At 38.2% G+C, this 20,445-nt stretch overlaps 1 non-coding gene across 1 annotated transcript; it reads left to right on the top strand.

Annotated features, from left to right (window-relative positions):
• Positions 1 to 229: 229 nt before the first annotated feature.
• On the top strand, positions 230 to 336 carry LOC116140551. Its single transcript, XR_004129640.1, has one exon. It is a non-coding gene; the product is annotated as a small nucleolar RNA R71 (small nucleolar RNA).
• The last annotated feature ends 20,109 nt before the right edge of the window (positions 337 to 20,445 follow it).

Consider the following 20,445-nt stretch of genomic DNA (forward strand, 5'->3'; position numbering starts at 1 on the left):
TTGGGCTGAAATAGCCGTGTATGCATCAACTTCATGAAGACCCATAGATTTCTTCGACTGCATCCTCTCATTAGGTCTTTGATAGTTGTTACTTGCCAAAACCTCAAGCAACTCATGAGCTTCTTCAAGTGTCTTATTTTGCAATGCTCCTCCCGCTGTTGCATCCACCATTGTTTGCACATTAACCATCAATCCATTATAAAACGTTTGGACTTGCATCCATACTGGCAAACCATGGTGTGGACACCTCCTCAGTAGTTCCTTGTATCTTTCCCACGCCTCATATAATGATTCAGACTCTTCCTGTAGAAACGATGTGATATCATTTCTCATTTTCGCAGATTTTGTTGGAGGAAAGAATTTGGTTAGGAACTTCTGTGCTAATTCATTCCAAGTTGTGATCGTCCCTGGTGGTAGTGCCATTAACCATCCCTTTGCTTTATCCCTTAATGAAAAAGGGAACAATCTCAATCTGATGGCGTCATCTGACACTCCGTTTGACTTGAAAGTATCGCAAATCTCCAAAAAAATTGCAATGTGCAGATTTGGATCTTCTTTCAAATCTCCCTTAAACTGTACCGACTATTGGATCATCTAGATGATTGTCGGCTTTATTTCAAAAGTGTTGGCTTGTACTGCTGGTCTAGTTATACTTGACCCAGTGCCATCAACTGTGGGAACTAAGAATTCTCTTAATGTTCTATTTTCTGCCATCTCAACAACTATGGCCTCTCGTTCTCTTCTCTCTCTGTTAAGTCTTCTTATGGTTCTTTCAATCTCTGGATCTATAGGAATCACTGGCTGACGTCTCGCTCTTCGCATAAACTACACAGAACGAGAGAAAACGTGAGATCACTAGCTAACAGAAAAAAACAATAACAATTAAAACAAAAATAAAACTCCAATCTAGCTAACTCAAGAAAATTTCAATGTTAACACAAAAATCATTCCCCAGCAACGGCGCCAAAAACTTGATGCGTTGTAACTACAACATGCAATATAGCAAGTGCACTAATCGCAAAAGTAATAAAGTGATGAGTGAATATCGTTCCCACGAGGATTGATTGCTAAGCACTGATTTTCCTATTTGTTTTCAAGTTGGAGAAACCGAAAGTGTTTGGATTTATGGGAGAATCTAAAGCTAAACTGAAAGCAAAATCTACTATGTAATTTAAGAACTAATTAATGAAAGCAAGATTAAAGCAAGAGTAATATCAATTCAAGCAAACAGGTAGGGTTTTGACTTTATTAGGACTCTATGGATTAATTCTACAAATTATGCTACTTCTACACTCACATGCACGGATTGTAAATCGAATTCCCTAAGTTGTAAAACATACCTTCTTAGGCTATGAATTCCTACTTTTCCCTATTAAGCTTCCGCACCCAACAAATTGAAGATTAATAGATCTAAGTTCATGAAGCTAATGGAATCCTAGATTGATTTCATTGATTCTCAAACCTATCTCTAGCGTTCAATACAATAATGGTGATTACCCAAGAAACTCAACACGATTCATTTCTCAATCTTGTCATGTTCAACAAATAAAATCAATAAAAATCAGAATAATCACACAATCCATGCAATAGAATGTAAAAGCAACAATAATCTATTTATTAAACATAGAAATCTGAACTACATCAAAACTCTAACCCAAAGTGAGTTGTTTCATAACGAAATTAACAAAAATCACAAGAAAAACAGTAAATACAGTAGTCAACATGTTGAAACAAAGAGAAAAGAGTAAAGATCTCCCCTAATTGATGAATCCACAAGCCTAAATCTCAAATCTTCTCTTCCTTTCTCCCCAAAATGTCAAAGCTGCTCTAAACCCAGACAAAAACCAGACGAACCCCTCTCAAAATGGCAAGGTTTATCTTAAATAGTCTGACCAAAAACCTAAAAACTTTCCTAAAATAAAACTATGCGTTTTGAAGAAAACTAAACATCGCAGACTTCGTCACGGCAAAGAATAAACTTCTCCGTGGCAACGATTTCCCGAGGGTTTATCGCCGCGGCGAACCTTGCTGAACAATTCTGAAATTACGAAATTGCCCTCCACTTGCTTCCTTACTTGAATCTTCGATCTTCGATGCTTTCCAATGGGAACAAGCTTCATAGTGCTTCAAATCCGCTTTAGAACTTTTCTGAATTCTAAGATTCACTCGCTTCTGGGTCCAGGAACTCGATTCTGCTCATTATTTGCTCAAAGTGCACGTTTTGGCTTGAAACATAAAACATGTGAAATTAAGTTGCAATTTAGGCAAAACGACATAATAAGTATCCAAAATCCGAACAAAAAGCCTAAATAAAATAGTATAATCCTCGGATTATCAGATATCCTTAGTCCTCTTCAAGTATTTAAGCCAATCACACTACCAACCTCAAATGTGAAGCAAGCCAACAAGCCTATCACACAAAACGATGACTGAAGTCATTGTCCTCAAGTGTGATTCTCAGTATCAGTAGAGTGGACACTACATGTCCCCACATACATAGAACAAGTGTACTTCTCTACTATTCCTATGACATGTTTATCAACCTTCGCTTTGGCCAACAAGCAAAACAGTCATTTTAAGTCGACCTATCACCATTAAGGAAAACTCCAATGAATTTTAACCTCCCACTAGTAGAAGTGTACCCTTCGCTTTGGCGAACAAGGTTCCGACGAACAGTGGTTTGATTAAAACCATGGTGATGGAACGCATACGTGACTTAATATACTTAAGTTGAGGGTTTTTATTTAATGTCTCAACAGATTATTATCTTTGTTAGAATGTCATTGTTTGGCATGTTATTGAACATTCAACCTTAGCATGCATTCTAAACAAAATAAAACGTGCTGGTACATGGCCCACTAAAACCAATTTCCTCGAGCCTAGAGGAATCGGTGGGTCAACCTAGGGGTTTAAAAGTAAATCTTGGGTCTTCAAGTTATTCCTCTTCATAGCTCCTTCATTTCTTCTTCACGATCATTACAAAGTATTTTATAATAGAAATCCTATTCTAATTTACATCGATAAAATAGAAACCTCGCGTTACATACGAGGGAAGTGAGATGAGAAGAAAAAATACATGGAGATATAAGAGAGAGAGGCAGGACCCGCAGGTCATATTTCTTTATAAAATTACAAGCAAACCCAAAATTACAAAAACATACCAAAGGTCTAAGGCTCATGTACCAGGCACCATGCAATTTCAAACAAGAACATTGCATACATCTAAAGTTAACATTTTGAATTTGGGTGGCTGGAATTATTAAATTACCATTTTTACATGTGCAGAATTATTATTGGCTTTATAGGTTCAAAAACTGTAATTTGGCCCCTATGCGAAAAACAAAAAAGCAAAACGGAGCAGCAGCTTTCTTGTCGTGGCGAAGAAATTTATTCGCCACGGCGAAGTTCATACACACATGGTTACTGCGGTGAAGTTTTATTTCGCTGTGGCAAACACCATAAACTTCCAGAAAGCACAAAATGTTCTAGAGACTTTTATGCCGCAGCGAAGTTTTATTTTGCCACGGCCAGATCCACTTTTCCAGCAGGTCACCACGGCAAAGGTTTATTTCACCGCGACCAGATTCACTTTTTGCATCTCACCGCAGCTAATGCCACAAAACAGTGAATTGCACAGTAACCCTTTTTGCAGTTTTTCACATAACGATATGGATCCAAATCAAATCAAATGCATAAACAATCGACCAGGACATCAACCAACCAAAAATAACTCATCAACACATCATTAGTAAATTGATCAATTAAACAAAATTTTACAAATTTAAAAACAACAATTTATGCATCAACATGTTATCAATCAAATATACATGTTATCAATCAACGATTAAACATTATAATCTGATACACGAGGCTTTGATACCACTGTAAGTAACTAACCGGATTCGCATAGCTGAAAAATGTAATATTTAAAACGAATTGATCAATTACACGAACCAAGATCCGAGTACAGATTATAACATTTTCATGAACTGAAACGTAAAATAAAACTATATAAAAACAAATCCATACAAGGATTTAGTTCATACCGATGTTTGGAGGCTCCTCCGAATATCTCTGACTTCGGACACGAATACTGTTCACCGCACTATTCACTTGCTACTGTTCATTTGACACTGTTCATTTAACCTGTTCATCAGCACTGTTCATCGACACTGTTGACGTGATTCGTCGTTAATCGATCCAAAGTATGATTGCACTCACGATAATCCACACGAAGACAATATGCAGAACCCTTGATTAGTTTGCTAGAACAATCAAGGGCTTCAAGAATCAAGAAAGAAGAACAAGAAAAATATTCTTCTTCACTCAAGAGTGTAACGTGAGAGAGAGAGAGAGAGGGTGGCTAGGGTTTTGATTATTGAATAATTCTCTATCTTGTTTTAATTTTAAGTTGCACTTATATTGTGCAACAATTAAAACCCTGTTCCACTTAGGAATAGTCATGGGCTCCAACCTTAGTTTACCCTTGCAACCAAACACACCCTTTATGATATTTTAATTAATTAATTATTATTATTATTAAAATCAATTAATATATAATAATATATTAACATTTAATTAATAATAATAATTCATTTAAATATATACATAGATATATTTAAATATAATCTTACTAATTTAATTTTAATATTAAAATTAAATACAGGCAACAACCTCAGCAAATTTAATTGCACTGTGAGATTACCAAAATACCATTTCCCCTAAAAGATGAAAATACTCTTCTCACAAATTGATTCTTAAATTATCTTCGAATTGTGTGACCCGTAGGCTCCTTATCATATCAGCAGTGTTTAGTATCGCGATTAACACCAATTAATCATCTCACTACACACAGACCAAGATTGGCCCCTAGCAAGGCATCATGGCCACCCAATAGATTCGGATTCAGCGAAACCGCAGCCTATCGACAGTATGGTTACCATGCAATCAAATCCTTTCATCATCTGTTATCTCATCGAGACTGAGGTACAAAAATAGTGTCAACCTCAAATGTCCTCGACATGTTTGTATTCAGTTAATGGACCAATGACTGGAATAATAAATTGGATTGAGCATCAACTCAATCCCACTGTGGCCACAGATTTAGTGTCATTGTCATTTGGTAAATTACCCAGTGAGATAACTTCTCCCGTGCCCAGGAGTGATGAATTCTTTGTCAATCCACCATAGTCTCGATTCACTTCTCAATGTAGCCAATCACTATCATATTGATAGCTCTAAATAGAACTATGTTGGGCTAGTGTCAAACTACACTAATTGGTGCACAAGGCGCTCCGGTGATCTCAAGTCTAAAGATCACATGCACCACCATCCGTTAGAGGATTTATTCCATAGACACTGGGGTTACCATCCATATGAAATCCTCTGGTGGGTCTTGTTAGAGTAGATGCCTAGAGCCAATCAATTATTATAGAATTGACTCTTTGTAACAATGTTCATTAATCAATAAAAGGCATTTTATTCTATATCGCGTAAATCATTATTATTGCAATATGTATTGATATATGTCCTTAGAATGGTAGAGCCGTGACGAGGGTATCAAGTGTTTCAAATCTTGATAGTGAGAACCCTATGAGCACATATGGTGGCCATTCTAGAAACGTCCGTAGCCCCAGTATTATTCTGAACTAAGGGCACAGATAATACGGTAAGGCTATCATAGTGTTGAACGACCCTGTCGAAAGGCAGTGACTGATCTCACTTGTCAAGGTTGTTTGGTGACAACCTGGTGCAACACATGGGTGTTTGTTGTAGGCGATTACACCACAACAAGTTCACTGGACTGACCCACCAGAGGATTCCATATGGATGGTAACCCCAGTGTCTATGGAACAAATCCTCTAACGAATGGTGGTGCATGTGATCCTTAGACTTGAGATCACCGGAGCGCCTTGTGCACCGATTGGTGTAGTTTGACACGAGCCTAACGCAGTTCTTTCACGAGCTGTCAATACGTGGTGATTGGCTGCATCAAGGAGTGTATCAAGACTATGGTGGATTGACAGAGGATTTCACTCCCGGGTACGGAGGAAAGTTATTCACGGCCAATTCGTATATGGCAATGACAATAAAACTGTGGCCACAGTGGGATTGAGTTGTTGCTCTATCCAGTTTATAATACGGGTCATTGGTCCAGAAAATGAATAATAATATCGAGAGTAACCGAAGGTTGACACTACTTCTATGCTCGTCTCGTCGAGATAACGTATGATGAAAGGATCGAATTGCCGGTAACCATATCGTTGACAGGTAGCTACTTTGCTGAATCCGAATCTATCGGGTGACCATGATGCCTTGCTAGGGGCCAATCTTGGTCTGTGTATTAGTGAGACGATTAATTGGTGTTAATCGCATACTATACACTGCCGATATGATGAGGAGCCTAAGGGTCACACACATAGAAGACAATTTAGATGTAAGAAAGAAGAGGGTGTTTTCGTCTTTTAAGGTGAAAGGGTATTTTGGTAATTTCACAGTGCAATTAAATTTGCTGAGGTCGTAGCCTTTATTTAATTTGTTAGAAAAATTAAATAAGTGAAATTACGTTTCAATATGTGTTCAACCATATTTAAATATATTATTATTGTTAAATGTTAATATATAATAATTAATTGATTTTAATTGAGATAATGATGGAAATTAAAATAAATCAAATTGGGAGTGTTTGCAACATGGGGCGTTTGGGTTGGAGCCCAAGCCTATCCGTATGGGATTAGGGCAAATTGTTTTAAATATAAAGGAAAAGTGTGTGTGATTTTAATTAAGAGTTTTTCTTTGTAAAACCAAAATACACACAGCAGCCCCTCTTTGATAATACACTCCACGGCAGTAACTTTGTGTGCCAAAAATCAATCAATTGATTTTTTTTTTTTCTTCTTAATCTTGAAGCCAAAGAGGATCTAGCAAATCCCTCTTTGGTTTTTTTAAGATTGTCTTCGTGTGGACTACGCAGGTTCGATCCTACACTTGGATCGGTAGCAAAACGTTCGTCGACAAATTTGGAGGAGCCTTCAACGTGTGTTTGTTTCTCTCAACTCATGTTGAATATTTATGCAGATTTTAGTTTAATATAAATTCTAAAATCATACCCTTGATCTTGGCTCATGTAAACGATCCTGTTATATTATTTTTTTGTTTCCGCTGCGTATACGAGACCGTTTACTAACAGGTCTATCTAGTGAACTTGCCTCTAGCAAGCACCCATGCGTTGCACCAGGTTGTCGGCAAACAACCTTGATAAGTGAGATCAGTCACTGCCTTTCGATAAGGTCATTCAACACTATGATAGCCTTACCGTATTATTTGTGTCTTTGGTCAGAGTAATATTGGGGCTACGAACGTTTCTAGAATGGCCACCATATGTGATCATAGGGTTCTCACTATCAAGATTTGAAACACTTGATACCCTCGTCACGGTTCTACCATCCTAAAGACATATATCATTACATATAACTATCATTTACACGATATAGAAGAATATGTCTTTTATTGATAAATAAACATTTATTACAGACTCAATTTTTACAATAATAGATTAGCTCTAGGGCACCTACTCCAACAAGCACCATTGATGTCAATCCCACCTTTTGAGTGGATGGAGACAAAAGGCTCAAACTCGCATCAACAGTAGCCGAGGAAGGTCTACCTTGCTCTATTCTTCTCCTCTTCCTAGCCGACTCGACTTGACATCTCTCCCTTATCTCCTTCACGATCGGCACTTTAAACTCGCTCGTCATCCCCTCCATTACAAGGTAGAATTCTTCCCGAGTTAGAGGGTGACGAGTAGAATTACCAAAAACAATGAAGTTGTTGTACTAGACCAATAGGACATATAGCAACAGGTTCCAAGGGGGAAGCAAGACACCTTGCTACACTTCAGGGATGTGCTTCTACAAACGGCTCCCCCTTAAGTTCGATTCTTCCAAAACTCGGCAATAATTCCTTTCTTCCTCATGGAGCGCAAGGATCGCCCAACTCTTCTCCTCAATAAAAACCCCGTCAACGCACGGTTGTAATTCAAGTCTGCAAAAGAAAACATAATGAGATTCGATACACCAACACTTATCAAAAATAAAGTTTACTCACCCGTTGTCTGCCAGAAGAACGGGATACCTTCTGCTCCACTCTCACCGAAGACCAAATCACCCTTCACAAAGAAGTAATCATTCTTCCACTTCTTATCATACGTCTTCAGCCTTGTAACTAAATGCCTTTGGCCGTGACAAAAACTTGATGCGTTGTTACTACAACATGCAATGATAGCAAGTGCACTAGTCGCACAAAATAATAGAGTAATGGTGAGTATCGTTCCCACGAGGATTGGTTGCTAAGCACTAGTTTTCCTAAGTGTTTTTCAAGTTGGAGGAACCAAATTTGTTTGGATTAATGGGAGAGATTAAAACTAAAACTAAAACAAAACTTACTAAGTATTAAAAACTAATTAATAAAGGCAAGAATTAAAGACAAGAGTAATATCAATTTAACAAAAGGCTAGGGGGTTTTGACTTCATTCGGACTCTATGGACTAATTTTACGGATTATGCTATTTTCACACTCACATGCACGGATTGTAAATCGAATTCTCTAAGTTGTCAAACATAACTTCTTAGGCTATGAATTCCTATTTTTCCCTATTAAACTTCCGCACCCAACAATTAGAAGCATAGTAGATCCAAGTTCATTAAGCTAATAGAATCCTAGATTGATTTCATCGATTCTCAAATCTATCTCTAGCATTCAATACTACAATGGTGATTACCCAAGAAACTTAATATGATTCATCTCTCAATCTCATCATATTCATCAAATAAAATCAATAAAAACGGAATAACCACACAATCTGTGCAATAGAATATCAAAATAACAATAATCAATTGATTAACCCATAGAATTCCGAGTTACATCAAAACCCTAACCCAAAATGGGTTAGTTCATAACTAAATCAACACAAACAGCAAGAAAAACAATAAACACAATATTCAACATATTGAAATGCAGAGAAAAGAGTAGAGATCTCCCCTAGTTGAAGAATCCACAAGATTCAAGCTCAAATCTTCTCTCTCAATGTCAAATCTATTCAAAACTAAATGAAAACAGATGAAAACTGGACGAACCTCTCAAAATGGCAAGGTTTTCTTTATATAGTTCGCCCCAAAAGACCTAAAACTTTCCTAAAATAAAACTGTGCATTTTGGAGAAACTAAAATTCCCAGACTTCGCTGCGGCGATGAGATAAAATGGAATCTCGTGATTAACAGTTTTGCCACAGCGAACCTTCATGAAGAATTCTGAAATTACATAATTGCCCTCCGCTTGCTTCTTTACTTGAATCTTTGATCTTCGATGCTCTCCCATGGGAACAAGCTTCATAGTGCTTCACTCTGCTTCTGAACTCTCCCAAATTCTGAGATCCGCTTACTTCTGGGTCCAGAAACTCCAATTCGCTCATTATTTGCTCAAAGTGTCCATTTTGGCCTACAACACAAAAAATGTATAGAATTAAATAGCAATTCAGGCATAAATGAACTAAGAAGTATCTAAAATCCGGCCACAAAGCCTAATTAACAGTATAATTTTCGAATTATCAAATACCCCCAAACTAAAGACATGCTCGTCCCCGAGCATCAGGTACAAAACACAAAGAAAGAAAAACAACAAACAACCAAAAATACAAAACAACAAAACTGAAAATGATAAGACAAAATTTTACTCAAACTCGACATACGAATTGCCTAGAATTTACACAAGTCTCAAAAGTTTGTTGGAAAATTATTACTAGAAAATGTTCAACACTCCAAGAAGTTATAAGTTGCATCAACTATCTTTCTCTATTGGTTCCCCGAGTAGGTGATCCCTACTTCAGTCCATATTCCGACTTCCCGGACTATTTTATGCAGAAATGCAAAGTTTATCAGATGGCGATAGACTCCATAAGCCTACGTATCGAACTACTCTCCACTAATGAGGATTAGACATTACTAAAGATCAAATGGTCTTTATAGGCTTATAACATTAGGCTCGGTTAGTGGGCTTCAAAGGAAAGGAAAGGATAACAAACAAGAGAACTCGGTTTCCTTAAAGCAAACACTAAAACTTAATCAACTTCCACTTTCTTTCTTAACCACCACTCAAGATGTCATCCATTTTACAACCCTCACTCATGTACACTTCTTATTTTTGCTACTGCAATGTAGTTCTCGCAATGGAACCTTTTTTTTTTTTTTTTTCTTTTTTCCAAAATAACAATAGAATTGAGGTTAATTACCCCTCTTATTCTTCTTGCCCTTCTCACAACCCCCAAACTATTCTTTTAGTTCATTCACACAACTCTCCAAGCTCTTTGTTTTTGCATTAAGTTTAGAATCCTCTTAAAGGTTGCGGATGTGTTTAGGGAAAAAGGTTTTGGGCATTATTGGTTTCACAAGAAAAATAAAGCAACGATGATTTCATAAGGCTCAAATGGGTCACTAGGGATAAAATTCATGGTCAGTTGGAAAGGCTCAAATGTTCCGAAAACTGCCTAAATCATTTCCTCAATAATGTCTATTCCTAGAATTTCGCCTCAAGCACTTCTCAACTAGGTTCTAGAGTCTACCCACATTATCAAGACTTTACCTAACCACATAAAATGAATCTAAGCATGAAGAAATAATGAAAATGGTGGTTGAACCACTTAACAAACCTCAAGCAAAATTCAGTCAATCAACATAAACTTGAAGCAATGCTTAACATTTTTCAACAATAAAATTCCAACAATTCTATTCTCATCATAGACTTATGTAATTCATCACTGGTATACATAACAAAACATGAAAATAAAATAAACACAAATAAAAAAAATTTCAAATTTTTCCTACCCCCAAACTAAAGATGACATTGTCCCCAATGTCACATTATGTACGAATTAGGAATAGAAAAACAAAATCTACAAAGGTACGAGATAGTTCCCTGATTAATCCGTGTAGTTGAAGTTTCTCTCAACAGCATGCACACCTGGTCCTTGGCTTTCTCATCACCATAATCTGTAAAAACAATTGAAATACTGTGGTGTCCACTGTGTTAGAAAAGTTCACTGACTAATATGAAAATATTACAATCCTAATCTCGCCTTTACAACTAATAGGAAATTAATACAAAAATTAAACCATCCAAAACAAAAAACAATTTAGTTCAATGTTCGAAATGAAATACAAAAACAACTAAAAACAAAGAAGTTAAAATACAAAAACAAGTGTTCAGGTTCATTCTTCAGCCTCCTCCTCTCCCTTGAAATCGTCCTCTTATGAGTCAGAGCCCATCCATTCTTCTAAATCCCAGTCAGCCCATTGGAATTCCGAAGAATCAATGTTGAGCTTGGTGAAGCAACTGTGCTGCATGTCATACATCATCTAGGTCTGCTCTGCCAGCCAATCCTAGCGTTTTGCCATCCGTTTCATCTGACCCAGCATCTGTTACATCATCTCTTTCATAGTGACGATGGAACTAGATGATATGGCAGTGCCTTGTGTGGTTCTCTGTCGTTTTGTCCCGGCGCTGGGTTGCTCACTGGGTTGACGCTCAAGTAGCTTCCGATAGTAGGTTGTGTCGAGAACTGGGGCAGCATGGATAAGTGGTTCATCATCCTCCTTTTGTATTCCTGCTTTAATGCACAACTTGGTGATGAGATGTGGGAAGGGGAAACTCCCTCGCCCTGGTTGGGCTGTATTCTATATACTATTCAAGATGATCTTCCCCACATCCATCTTCTTTCCGGTGGCAATGGAGTAAAGCAGCAATGCCTTGTCAAAAGTTACTGAACTATAATGTGTTTTCGACATCATCCGCGCACACACAAAATACTGCCACAACCTAGCTGTCAGAGTCAGATTGGTTCCCTTGATGCTCTTTTTTCCCTTTTTTGAAACCTCCCAAGGGGTATCCGGTTTTGCTATAACCTTAAGGATCTCATCCTCTTGAAATTGTTTCTTCTTAAACTCCAGATACTCATTAGGGTCAATCGAAGGCAAGTGAAAAACATCATGGATGACCTTCGCATCAAATGGCACATCAGTACCCCTCACAAACACATGACCAAGATCACACTCAGGGAGGTTAGCGTAAAACATTCTTACTATCGGCTCTACAGCCGCATGTCCGGGTTCATCCATAAATGCATTCCACTTTCTCCCTTCACTCCACTCTTCAGCATAAACAGTGGTCAAACCACGCTCGGTAATAAACCCTTTATCCTTCCTTTTGATTGCTCCTTCATATAGTTGTCGAGCCTTTACATTAACAAATCGGTCATCTACCTTATTCCCTTTTCCTTTACCCTTTGATTGTGTTTTGAGCGGCATTTTCCCCCATCTACAATTCTAACTCAACAATTCAACTCTAAGCACCCTAGTATCAACCACAATCAATCCTGCAAAAAATATCACACTTCCAAAAATCACACCTAGACGCCCAAACTTCGATTCGTCCAAACTTCACAAAACACTCCAAAATTCAAAACCCCAACTCCTCGACACCACACAATTCAAGATCAACACTTCTTAAGTCATAATCAAAGTACAAACACCACTAAAATATCCATAACTCACTCAACAGTCAAAATCTCATATTCAACTCTAAAAATCGAAATTGATCAACAAAAAGTTTGAAGAACTCGAAATCTTACCAATCCCAAGGACTATTCACCACCAATTTCATCAATTGCGGCTCAGATGGCAAGATCCCCAAATTTTTGGGAACCAAGGGTTTCCAAAATTTTCTTCAATTTTTCGCACAAATCTTTGTTAAAATGAGTTGTTTTGGTGTTTGGGAGGGTTAAGAAGTGAGGAAAAGTGATGGGAATTTGTTGGAAAAGCTCTGGATTGAAATAGGGAAAATTTTCTCTCGAATGTGTTTGAAGTTTGTTGCGTTAAAATGAAGAGTCGTGTGGGAATTTATAAAAGTCAGGGTTCGCCGCGGTGAAGAACAATTTTCATTGCGTGAAGTTCTTCATTCCTTTGAAAAATTACCCATTCGATGCTTCTTCGCCGCAGCGAAAAAATCCAGTGTATACAGCACCGCGGCGAATAACAACCTTTGCCGTAGCGAACTTTCCTTAGTCAATTTCGCCCAACTTTCTTCGCCGTGGCAAAAACAAATGCTTTGCCGCAGCGAAAAATTCCAGAGCCCACAGAGCCTCGGCAAAGTCTAGGACTTTTCGAATTCCACTTCTTGCGAAATGCAATTCGCCGCGGCGAAGAAACTTATTCACCACGGCGAAAACTGAAAAATTTCCATTTTTTGCCTTGATTCGATAATTCACCTGAACACCCAAAAACACACAAATTAAACTTCATCTAAAAATCATAAGAAAACCAAACAACTTCAAAACAATAAATAAATAACAACAAATGAAAACACTTAGGTCGCCTCCCAAGGAGCGCTTGTTTATAGTCGAAAGCTCGACTTTCTTAAGTTCTTATGTCGGGATGTCAAGATGGATGGGGAATGACTTGCAACTCATCACCCCATCAATGTACGGCTTCAATCTCTGTCCATTGACCTTAAATGTGCCCTTTTCTTCACGTGACACCTCCACCACTCCAAATGGGTAAACTCTTGTAACTATGAAGGGTCCGGACCATCTCGACTTAAGTTTTCCAGGGAAAAGCCTCAATCTAGAATTATACAACAGTACTTTCTGACCCACTTCAAAGTTCTTCTTCCGGATATGCTTGTCATGCCACCTTTTTGTCTTTTCTTTGTAAATTCGAGCATTCTCATATGCTTCGTGACGGAACTCATCGAGTTCATTTAAAGTCAGCATCCTTTCCTCGCCAGCAGCTCGTAAATCCATGTTTAGCTGTTTGGCTGCCCAGTAGGCCTTATGCTTGAGTTCTACCGACAAATGACATGCCTTCCCATAGACCATCCTAAATGGAGACATACCAATCGAAGTTTTAAATGCAGTGCGGTAGGCCTATAATGCATCATCCAACTTCCGTGAGCAATCCTTCCTCGATGCATTGACTGTCTTTTCTAAAATTCCCTTTAGTTCTCTGTTCGACAGTTCCACTTGTCCGCTAGTCTGTGGATGGTAACGTTTCGCAACTCTATGTTTCACCCAATATTTTTCCAACAGTGCATCCAATTGCCTATTGCAAAAATGCGATCCTCCATCACTAATGATTGCCCATGGTACCCCAAACCTTGGGAAAATGTTCTTTCTCACAAAATTAACCACCACCCTGGCATCATTGGACGGCAATGCAACTGCTTCCACCCATTTCGATATGTAATCCACCGCCACCAAAATGTACATGTTCCCATAAGAATTTGGGAAAGGACCCATGAAGTCAATTCCCCATACATCGAACAGCTCAACAACTAGGATATTGTTCAGTGGCATCTCATCTCGCTTTGAAATATTCCCACTCCGTTGACATTGGTCGCATTCTTGAACCATCCGAAAAGAATCCTTTGAAAGGGTTGGCCAATAAAACCCAGATTGAAAAACCTTGGCTGCTGTCCTAGCTCCTCCAAAATGGCCACCCACTTCCCTTTCATGACAATGCCGTAGGATACTCTCCATTTCCTCTTCCGAGACACATCTACGTATCATCTGATCAGTACAGTGTCTATACAAGAATGGCTTTTCCCAGAAGTAGTACTTTGAATCTAAGAAAAACTTCCTCTTTTGTTGGAAGGTCATGCCGATAGGGAGCACTCTCAACGACAAATAGTTTGCAAAATCTGCATACCACGGTGCTTCCTCCACTCTCATCAATTTTTCATCCTGGAAAGCTTCTCTGATTTGGGATTCTCCTTCATTTCCCTGAATTGGTCGTTCAATCCTTGACAAATGGTCCGCCACCACATTTTCTGACCCCTTCTTTTCTCGTATCTCCAACTCAAACTCTTGTAGCAATAGGATCCATCTTATCAACCGAGGTTTCGCTTCTTGCTTTGTCAATAGGTGCTTGAGTGTTGAATGGTCTGTGTAGACTATCACCTTAGCATCTAGCAAATATGAACGAAATTTGTCAAAAGCAAAAACCACAGCCAAGAATTCTTTTTCAGTGGTGGTGTAATTCAATTGTGCATCAGTGAGTGTTTTACTAGCATACTGAATTACATGCAACACTTTGTTTTTTCTCTATCCTAACACTACTCCTAGTGCAAAATCACTAGCATCACACATCAATTCAAATGGTAGTCCCCAATCGGGAATTGCAATAATAGGTGCAGACACTAATAAATTTTTTAAAGTTTGAAAGGCATGCATGCATTCATCATTAAAATAAAAAACAACATCTTTAATCAATAAATTGCAAAAGGGTTTAGAAATCTTAGAAAAATCCTTGATAAACCATCTATAAAACCCCGAATGCCCCAAGAAACTCTGAACTGCTTTAACATTTGAGGGTGGTGGTAGCTTCTCAATCACTTCTGTTTTTGCTCGATCCACTTCTATGCCATCCCTTGAAATTCTATGACCAAGCACTATTCCTTCCTGGACCATGAAGTGGCACTTCTCCCAATTGAGCACCAAGTTCGTCTCCTTACATCGCTGCAAAACAAGTGAAAGATTAGATAAGCAATTATCAAAAGATGAACCAAAAACAGAGAAGTCATCCATGAAGACTTCTATAAACTGCTCCACCATATCACCAAAGATAGACATCATGCATCTCTGAAATGTGGCTAGTGCATTGCATAATCCAAAGGGCATCCTTCGGTAAGTAAAGGTGCCATATGGATAAGTGAAGGTCGTCTTCTCTTGATCCTCAAGAGCGATGGCAATCTGATTATATCCTGAATAACCATCCAGGAAACAATAGTAAGCATGCCCTACCAATCTCTCCAACATCTGATCAATGAAAGGAAGTGGAAAATGATCCTTCCTTGTCGCTTCATTTAATTTTCTGTAGTCAATGCACACTCTCCAGCCCGTGACTGTCCTAGTTGGTATCAATTCGTTGCTCTCATTCTTTATCACTGTGATACCTCCCTTATTTGGAACCACTTGCACCGGGCTAACCCATGGACTATCAGAAATAGGATAAATTATTCCCCATCTAGAAGTTTCACCACCTCTTTTCTCACCACTTCCTTCATCGAAGGATTCAATCTCCGTTGTGGTTGCACCCTTGTAACGACTTCTTTGTACTAATATGCTCATAAAATATACTTAATAAAAATACATGTATAATTAATTAGAAAGTAGTTGGGCCCAAATTTATCTTTACTTAATATATACATTCTTTACATAGCACAAAATAACATGTACAAAAACTATCAAAATGGTGGACAGTGTAGCCATTTCTCTCCGCTTGCCGACGTCCATCCGACTGCATCCTCACCTATTTCCTGCAAAAACCTAGAAAACAACGGGGTGAGCACAGAAATGCTCAGTAAGTAAATCCTCTACACCGCTATCCCCGTGTATCACTCTTTAATTCTTTCCTTACTCTACCCTTTTTCTTCTTTTTCTTTCTTTCTTGTTCTTTCTATTTTATTCTTTCTTTCTTTCTGTTTCTTTGACAAAACATGATAGAAACCATGATAACAATGCATGAATAAAATTTATATGCAGTAATGCATAGGAATGCATTCTCTTTCTTCTCTTCTATTTTTCTTATTCTGTTTTCTATTTTTATGCAATTCATTTCTTTCTATTTCTTTCTTTCTTTTCTTTCTCGTGTTTTCTCATTCTTTCTCATTCTTATTCTTTCTTATTTTATGCCGATCGGACTTGGTTGATGCATGGATTCGAAACCCTTGGCCATGTGAGTGTATTCTCTTTCTCATGTATAGCCCTCATCCGCATGCACTCTCCGGGCTATACCAATTCTTTTTCTCATTCTCAAGCCGCTCACTGAAGGCGGCGTACATGCGGGAATATTCTGCTCATCACTCACGGGCTCCCCACCATACAACCTATTCTTTTCTCTTTTCTTTTCTCTTTTTTAGCACTTTTCTTTCTTTTATTCTCTAGTGCTTATTCTTTCTTTCTCTTGTGCTTATTCTTAGAGTGCCTTCTTCTTAGAATTCTTTAATCTTTCTTAAGTATTCCACAAATATAACTATATGCATATGGATGGCTCATGCTTGAATTCTTTCTTAAATGTACTCATGAAATGCAAATATGCAATGTTGCATAAATTAAGGTTCTCTACTCATACTCATGCTTCTCTTAGGCATTTCATCAAACAACTAATGTGCATACATAAACTCTACTTTAACTATAATTCTACTTGTCTCTTAAACCATCCAAAATGGGAATAAAACTCCCTTGTATCATCACAATCCCTGTCAAGGAAAAACACTCCCAAAAGTTTCCTCAAACTCTTTCAATTTCCACCAAACTTCAATCCATCATCATACAATCAAAACACTTCTCATAACCCAAAGATATTCAACAACAAGCATAAATAAACACCAATCTCCTCTCAATTTCTCAACAACCATAGCATATACATACATAAAGAAATCTCTACTCAATTGATTTCTTAAACCTTAACTTGGGTTCGATTTACTTACCTTATACTTGAGTACTCTTCACTAAGGCTCTCTACTCTTGTTGGACTCAAACTTCCTCTTATTTCCTAAGCATAAACTTAATAAGAATTCAACTCTTGCACAAATAAAACTCATAACTAGAGCAAGGATTCTTACCTCTTATTGCTTACGATTAATTCCTTGTCAAAACCCACTCAAAAGCCCTCAAAATCCTTGGAAAATTGAGTGAAGGATTGAGAGAAAATGAAGGATGGCAATGCTGGTGGAAGAAGAGAAAATGAGGGGGTTTATAAGACTAAACCCTTAATATCTCATATTATCAAGCATCCTTTCCCATTTTGCCCTTACACTTTCTCAGAAATTCCATCTTTGCCCTTTAATTCTTTGCAATCACAACCCCAACTCTAATGTATTCTCCATGAAAATTTCTTACATTTCACTCCCCACTTTTCCTGCTAATTAGGGGTAGAATAGTCACTTTGCCCCTAAGGAAAAATTCTCTAGAAACTTCATCAAGAAGTTCAGCCGGCTCTTCGCCGCGGTGAAGACTTTTTCTTCACCCTGGCGAAAAATTACAAAACCTTGTCGCCGCAGCGAAGTCTGTAACTCCAAGATTTCGCCAAGTTTTCACCAAATTCAGGGCAACCACTTAACCAAAACAACATATCAATTCAATTAGGAGCCAACCAAGCGATATCAACAAGATACAAGTTTAACTAAGGGCAAATAATCAACATTAAGGGAAAAATGAACAAACATGAGCTACGTACCTCAAGTGAGCGTTACAACCTTAGGCTTGACATCATCTTCCATAAGTATCTTATGCATACAAAATGACGAAGAGATGCCTCTAATATCCAAAATGGTACATCCAATTGCTGATCCATGTTCTCTTAGTACCCTAATCAACTGCTCTTCTTCCAATTTGCTTAACCTTGAACTGATGATTACTGAGAAGGTTTCTACTTCACCAAGAAACACATATTTGAGGTGGGAAGGCAGGGGCTTCAGTTCAAGCTTCAGAGGCTCTTTATTTCTTTCCTTTTCCTTCTCCTTCTCAAAATTAAATTCCTCAAATTCTAGATCTTGGCTCTTATCAATCGACTGAAGTGCTTCTAACAATCTAGCACATTCATTCTTTGCCGACTCATCTACCTCTGCTATTTTTGATTGGGCAATACAAGCTTCTAGAGGCAGTTGTGGAGTGTTCTTTTCAATAGCCTCTTCCATTAGTTTATCCGCCACATCAACACTAAAGCATGAATCCGATTCAGTTGGAAACTTCATAGCTTCAAACACATTGAACGTTACTGTTTCATCTTGAACCCTCAACAGCAACTTTCCTTCTTGCACATCAATGAGAGCTCTCCCGGTGGCCAAAAATGGTCGGCCCAAAATAAGAGGCATTTCCTTATCCTCTTCCATGTCTAATACAATGAAATCCGTCGGAAAAATAATCTTATCCACCTTCACTAACACATCTTCGACTATACCCCTCGGGTGTTTGATGGATCTATCTGCAAGTTGCAACGACATGGTCGTTGGCTTCACTTCACCAATTTCCAATCTCCTGAAAATAGAAAAAGGCATTAGATTGATGCTTGCACCTAAATCACACAAAACTCGATCAAAAGTAAAGTCTTCTATAATGCAAGGAATAGTAAAACTCACTGGATCTTTGAGTTTCGAAGGTAGCTTCTTCTAGAGAATGGCGCTGCACTCTTCTGTAGCATCACTGTTTCCTCATCTTCTAACTTCCTTTTGTTTGATAAAATCTCCTTGAGAAATTTCACGTAGCTCGGCATCTGTTGCAATGCATCTGCAAAAGGAATGTTAATATGCAGTTTTTTAAATATTTCAATAAATTTGGAAAACTGCTTATCCTGATTCTTTTTCTTGAGTCTCTAAGGGAAAGGCACGGGAGGAGTGTGATGTGCCAACTCTGGTGGTATCTCGGGAAATGGAAATTTCTCTTTCTTTTGTCTTTGTCTCTCTTCTCGCTTTTGTTCATCAACCCTAGAACTGGTTGGTTTCTCTTCAACAACTATCTCTTCATCAACATCCTCATCAGAATTTTCCTTTTCTTTTGGTAGGCTTCCTTCTTTCCCCGATTGTTCTACTTCTTCTAACACTGTCCCACTTCTCAGAGTTATTGCATTTGCTTGCTCACGTGGATTAGGCACTATGTTGCTCGGTAGGGACCCCTATGGTCTCTCATTTAACTTATCAGCCAATTGACCCACTTGTACCTCCAAGTTCCGAATGGATGCCCCTTGATTTCTGAAATTCGTCCTCGTCTCATTCATAAAACCTGTGGTCTCTTGCATAAACTTTCCAAACATGTCCTCCAATTTTTTCACTCTTTGCTCTCCTGGTTGATTGTTCACCCCTGCTTGGTTGTTTGGCAATGCTCTTTGGTTCCATTCATTGTTTTGCTGATTCTGTTGGTTCTGATTACCCCAAGATAGGTTCGAATGATTCCTCTAACCAGGATTATATGTGTTGGAGTACGGATTGTTTGGTTGCCTTTGATTTCCTACCAAGTAGTTAACCTGCTCCGATGATGAAGACGCTGAAGCAAACGTGTTCCCTACTTGGCATTCACTGCTCACATGACCACCTGCATAAAATTCACAAATTAGTTTAGGAGCTTGAATAGAATTTACCTGCATACTTCCCAACTGTTTCTGAAGTGCTGTGAGTTGGGCTGAAATGGTTGTATATTCATCAACTTCATGAAGACCCATAGATTTCTTTGGTTGCACTCTCTTATTAGGTCTTTGATAATTGTTGCTTGCTAGAACTTCAAGCAACTAATGAGCTTCTTCTGGTGTCTTATTTTACAGTGCTCCTCCCGAGGTTGCATCTACCATAGTTTGCACATTCATTATCAATCCATTATAAAATGTTTGGACTTGCATCCAAACTGGC

Source organism: Pistacia vera, unplaced genomic scaffold (genome assembly GCF_008641045.1).
Source record: "Pistacia vera cultivar Batoury unplaced genomic scaffold, PisVer_v2 Contig373, whole genome shotgun sequence".
Lineage (NCBI taxonomy): Eukaryota > Viridiplantae > Streptophyta > Magnoliopsida > Sapindales > Anacardiaceae > Pistacia > Pistacia vera.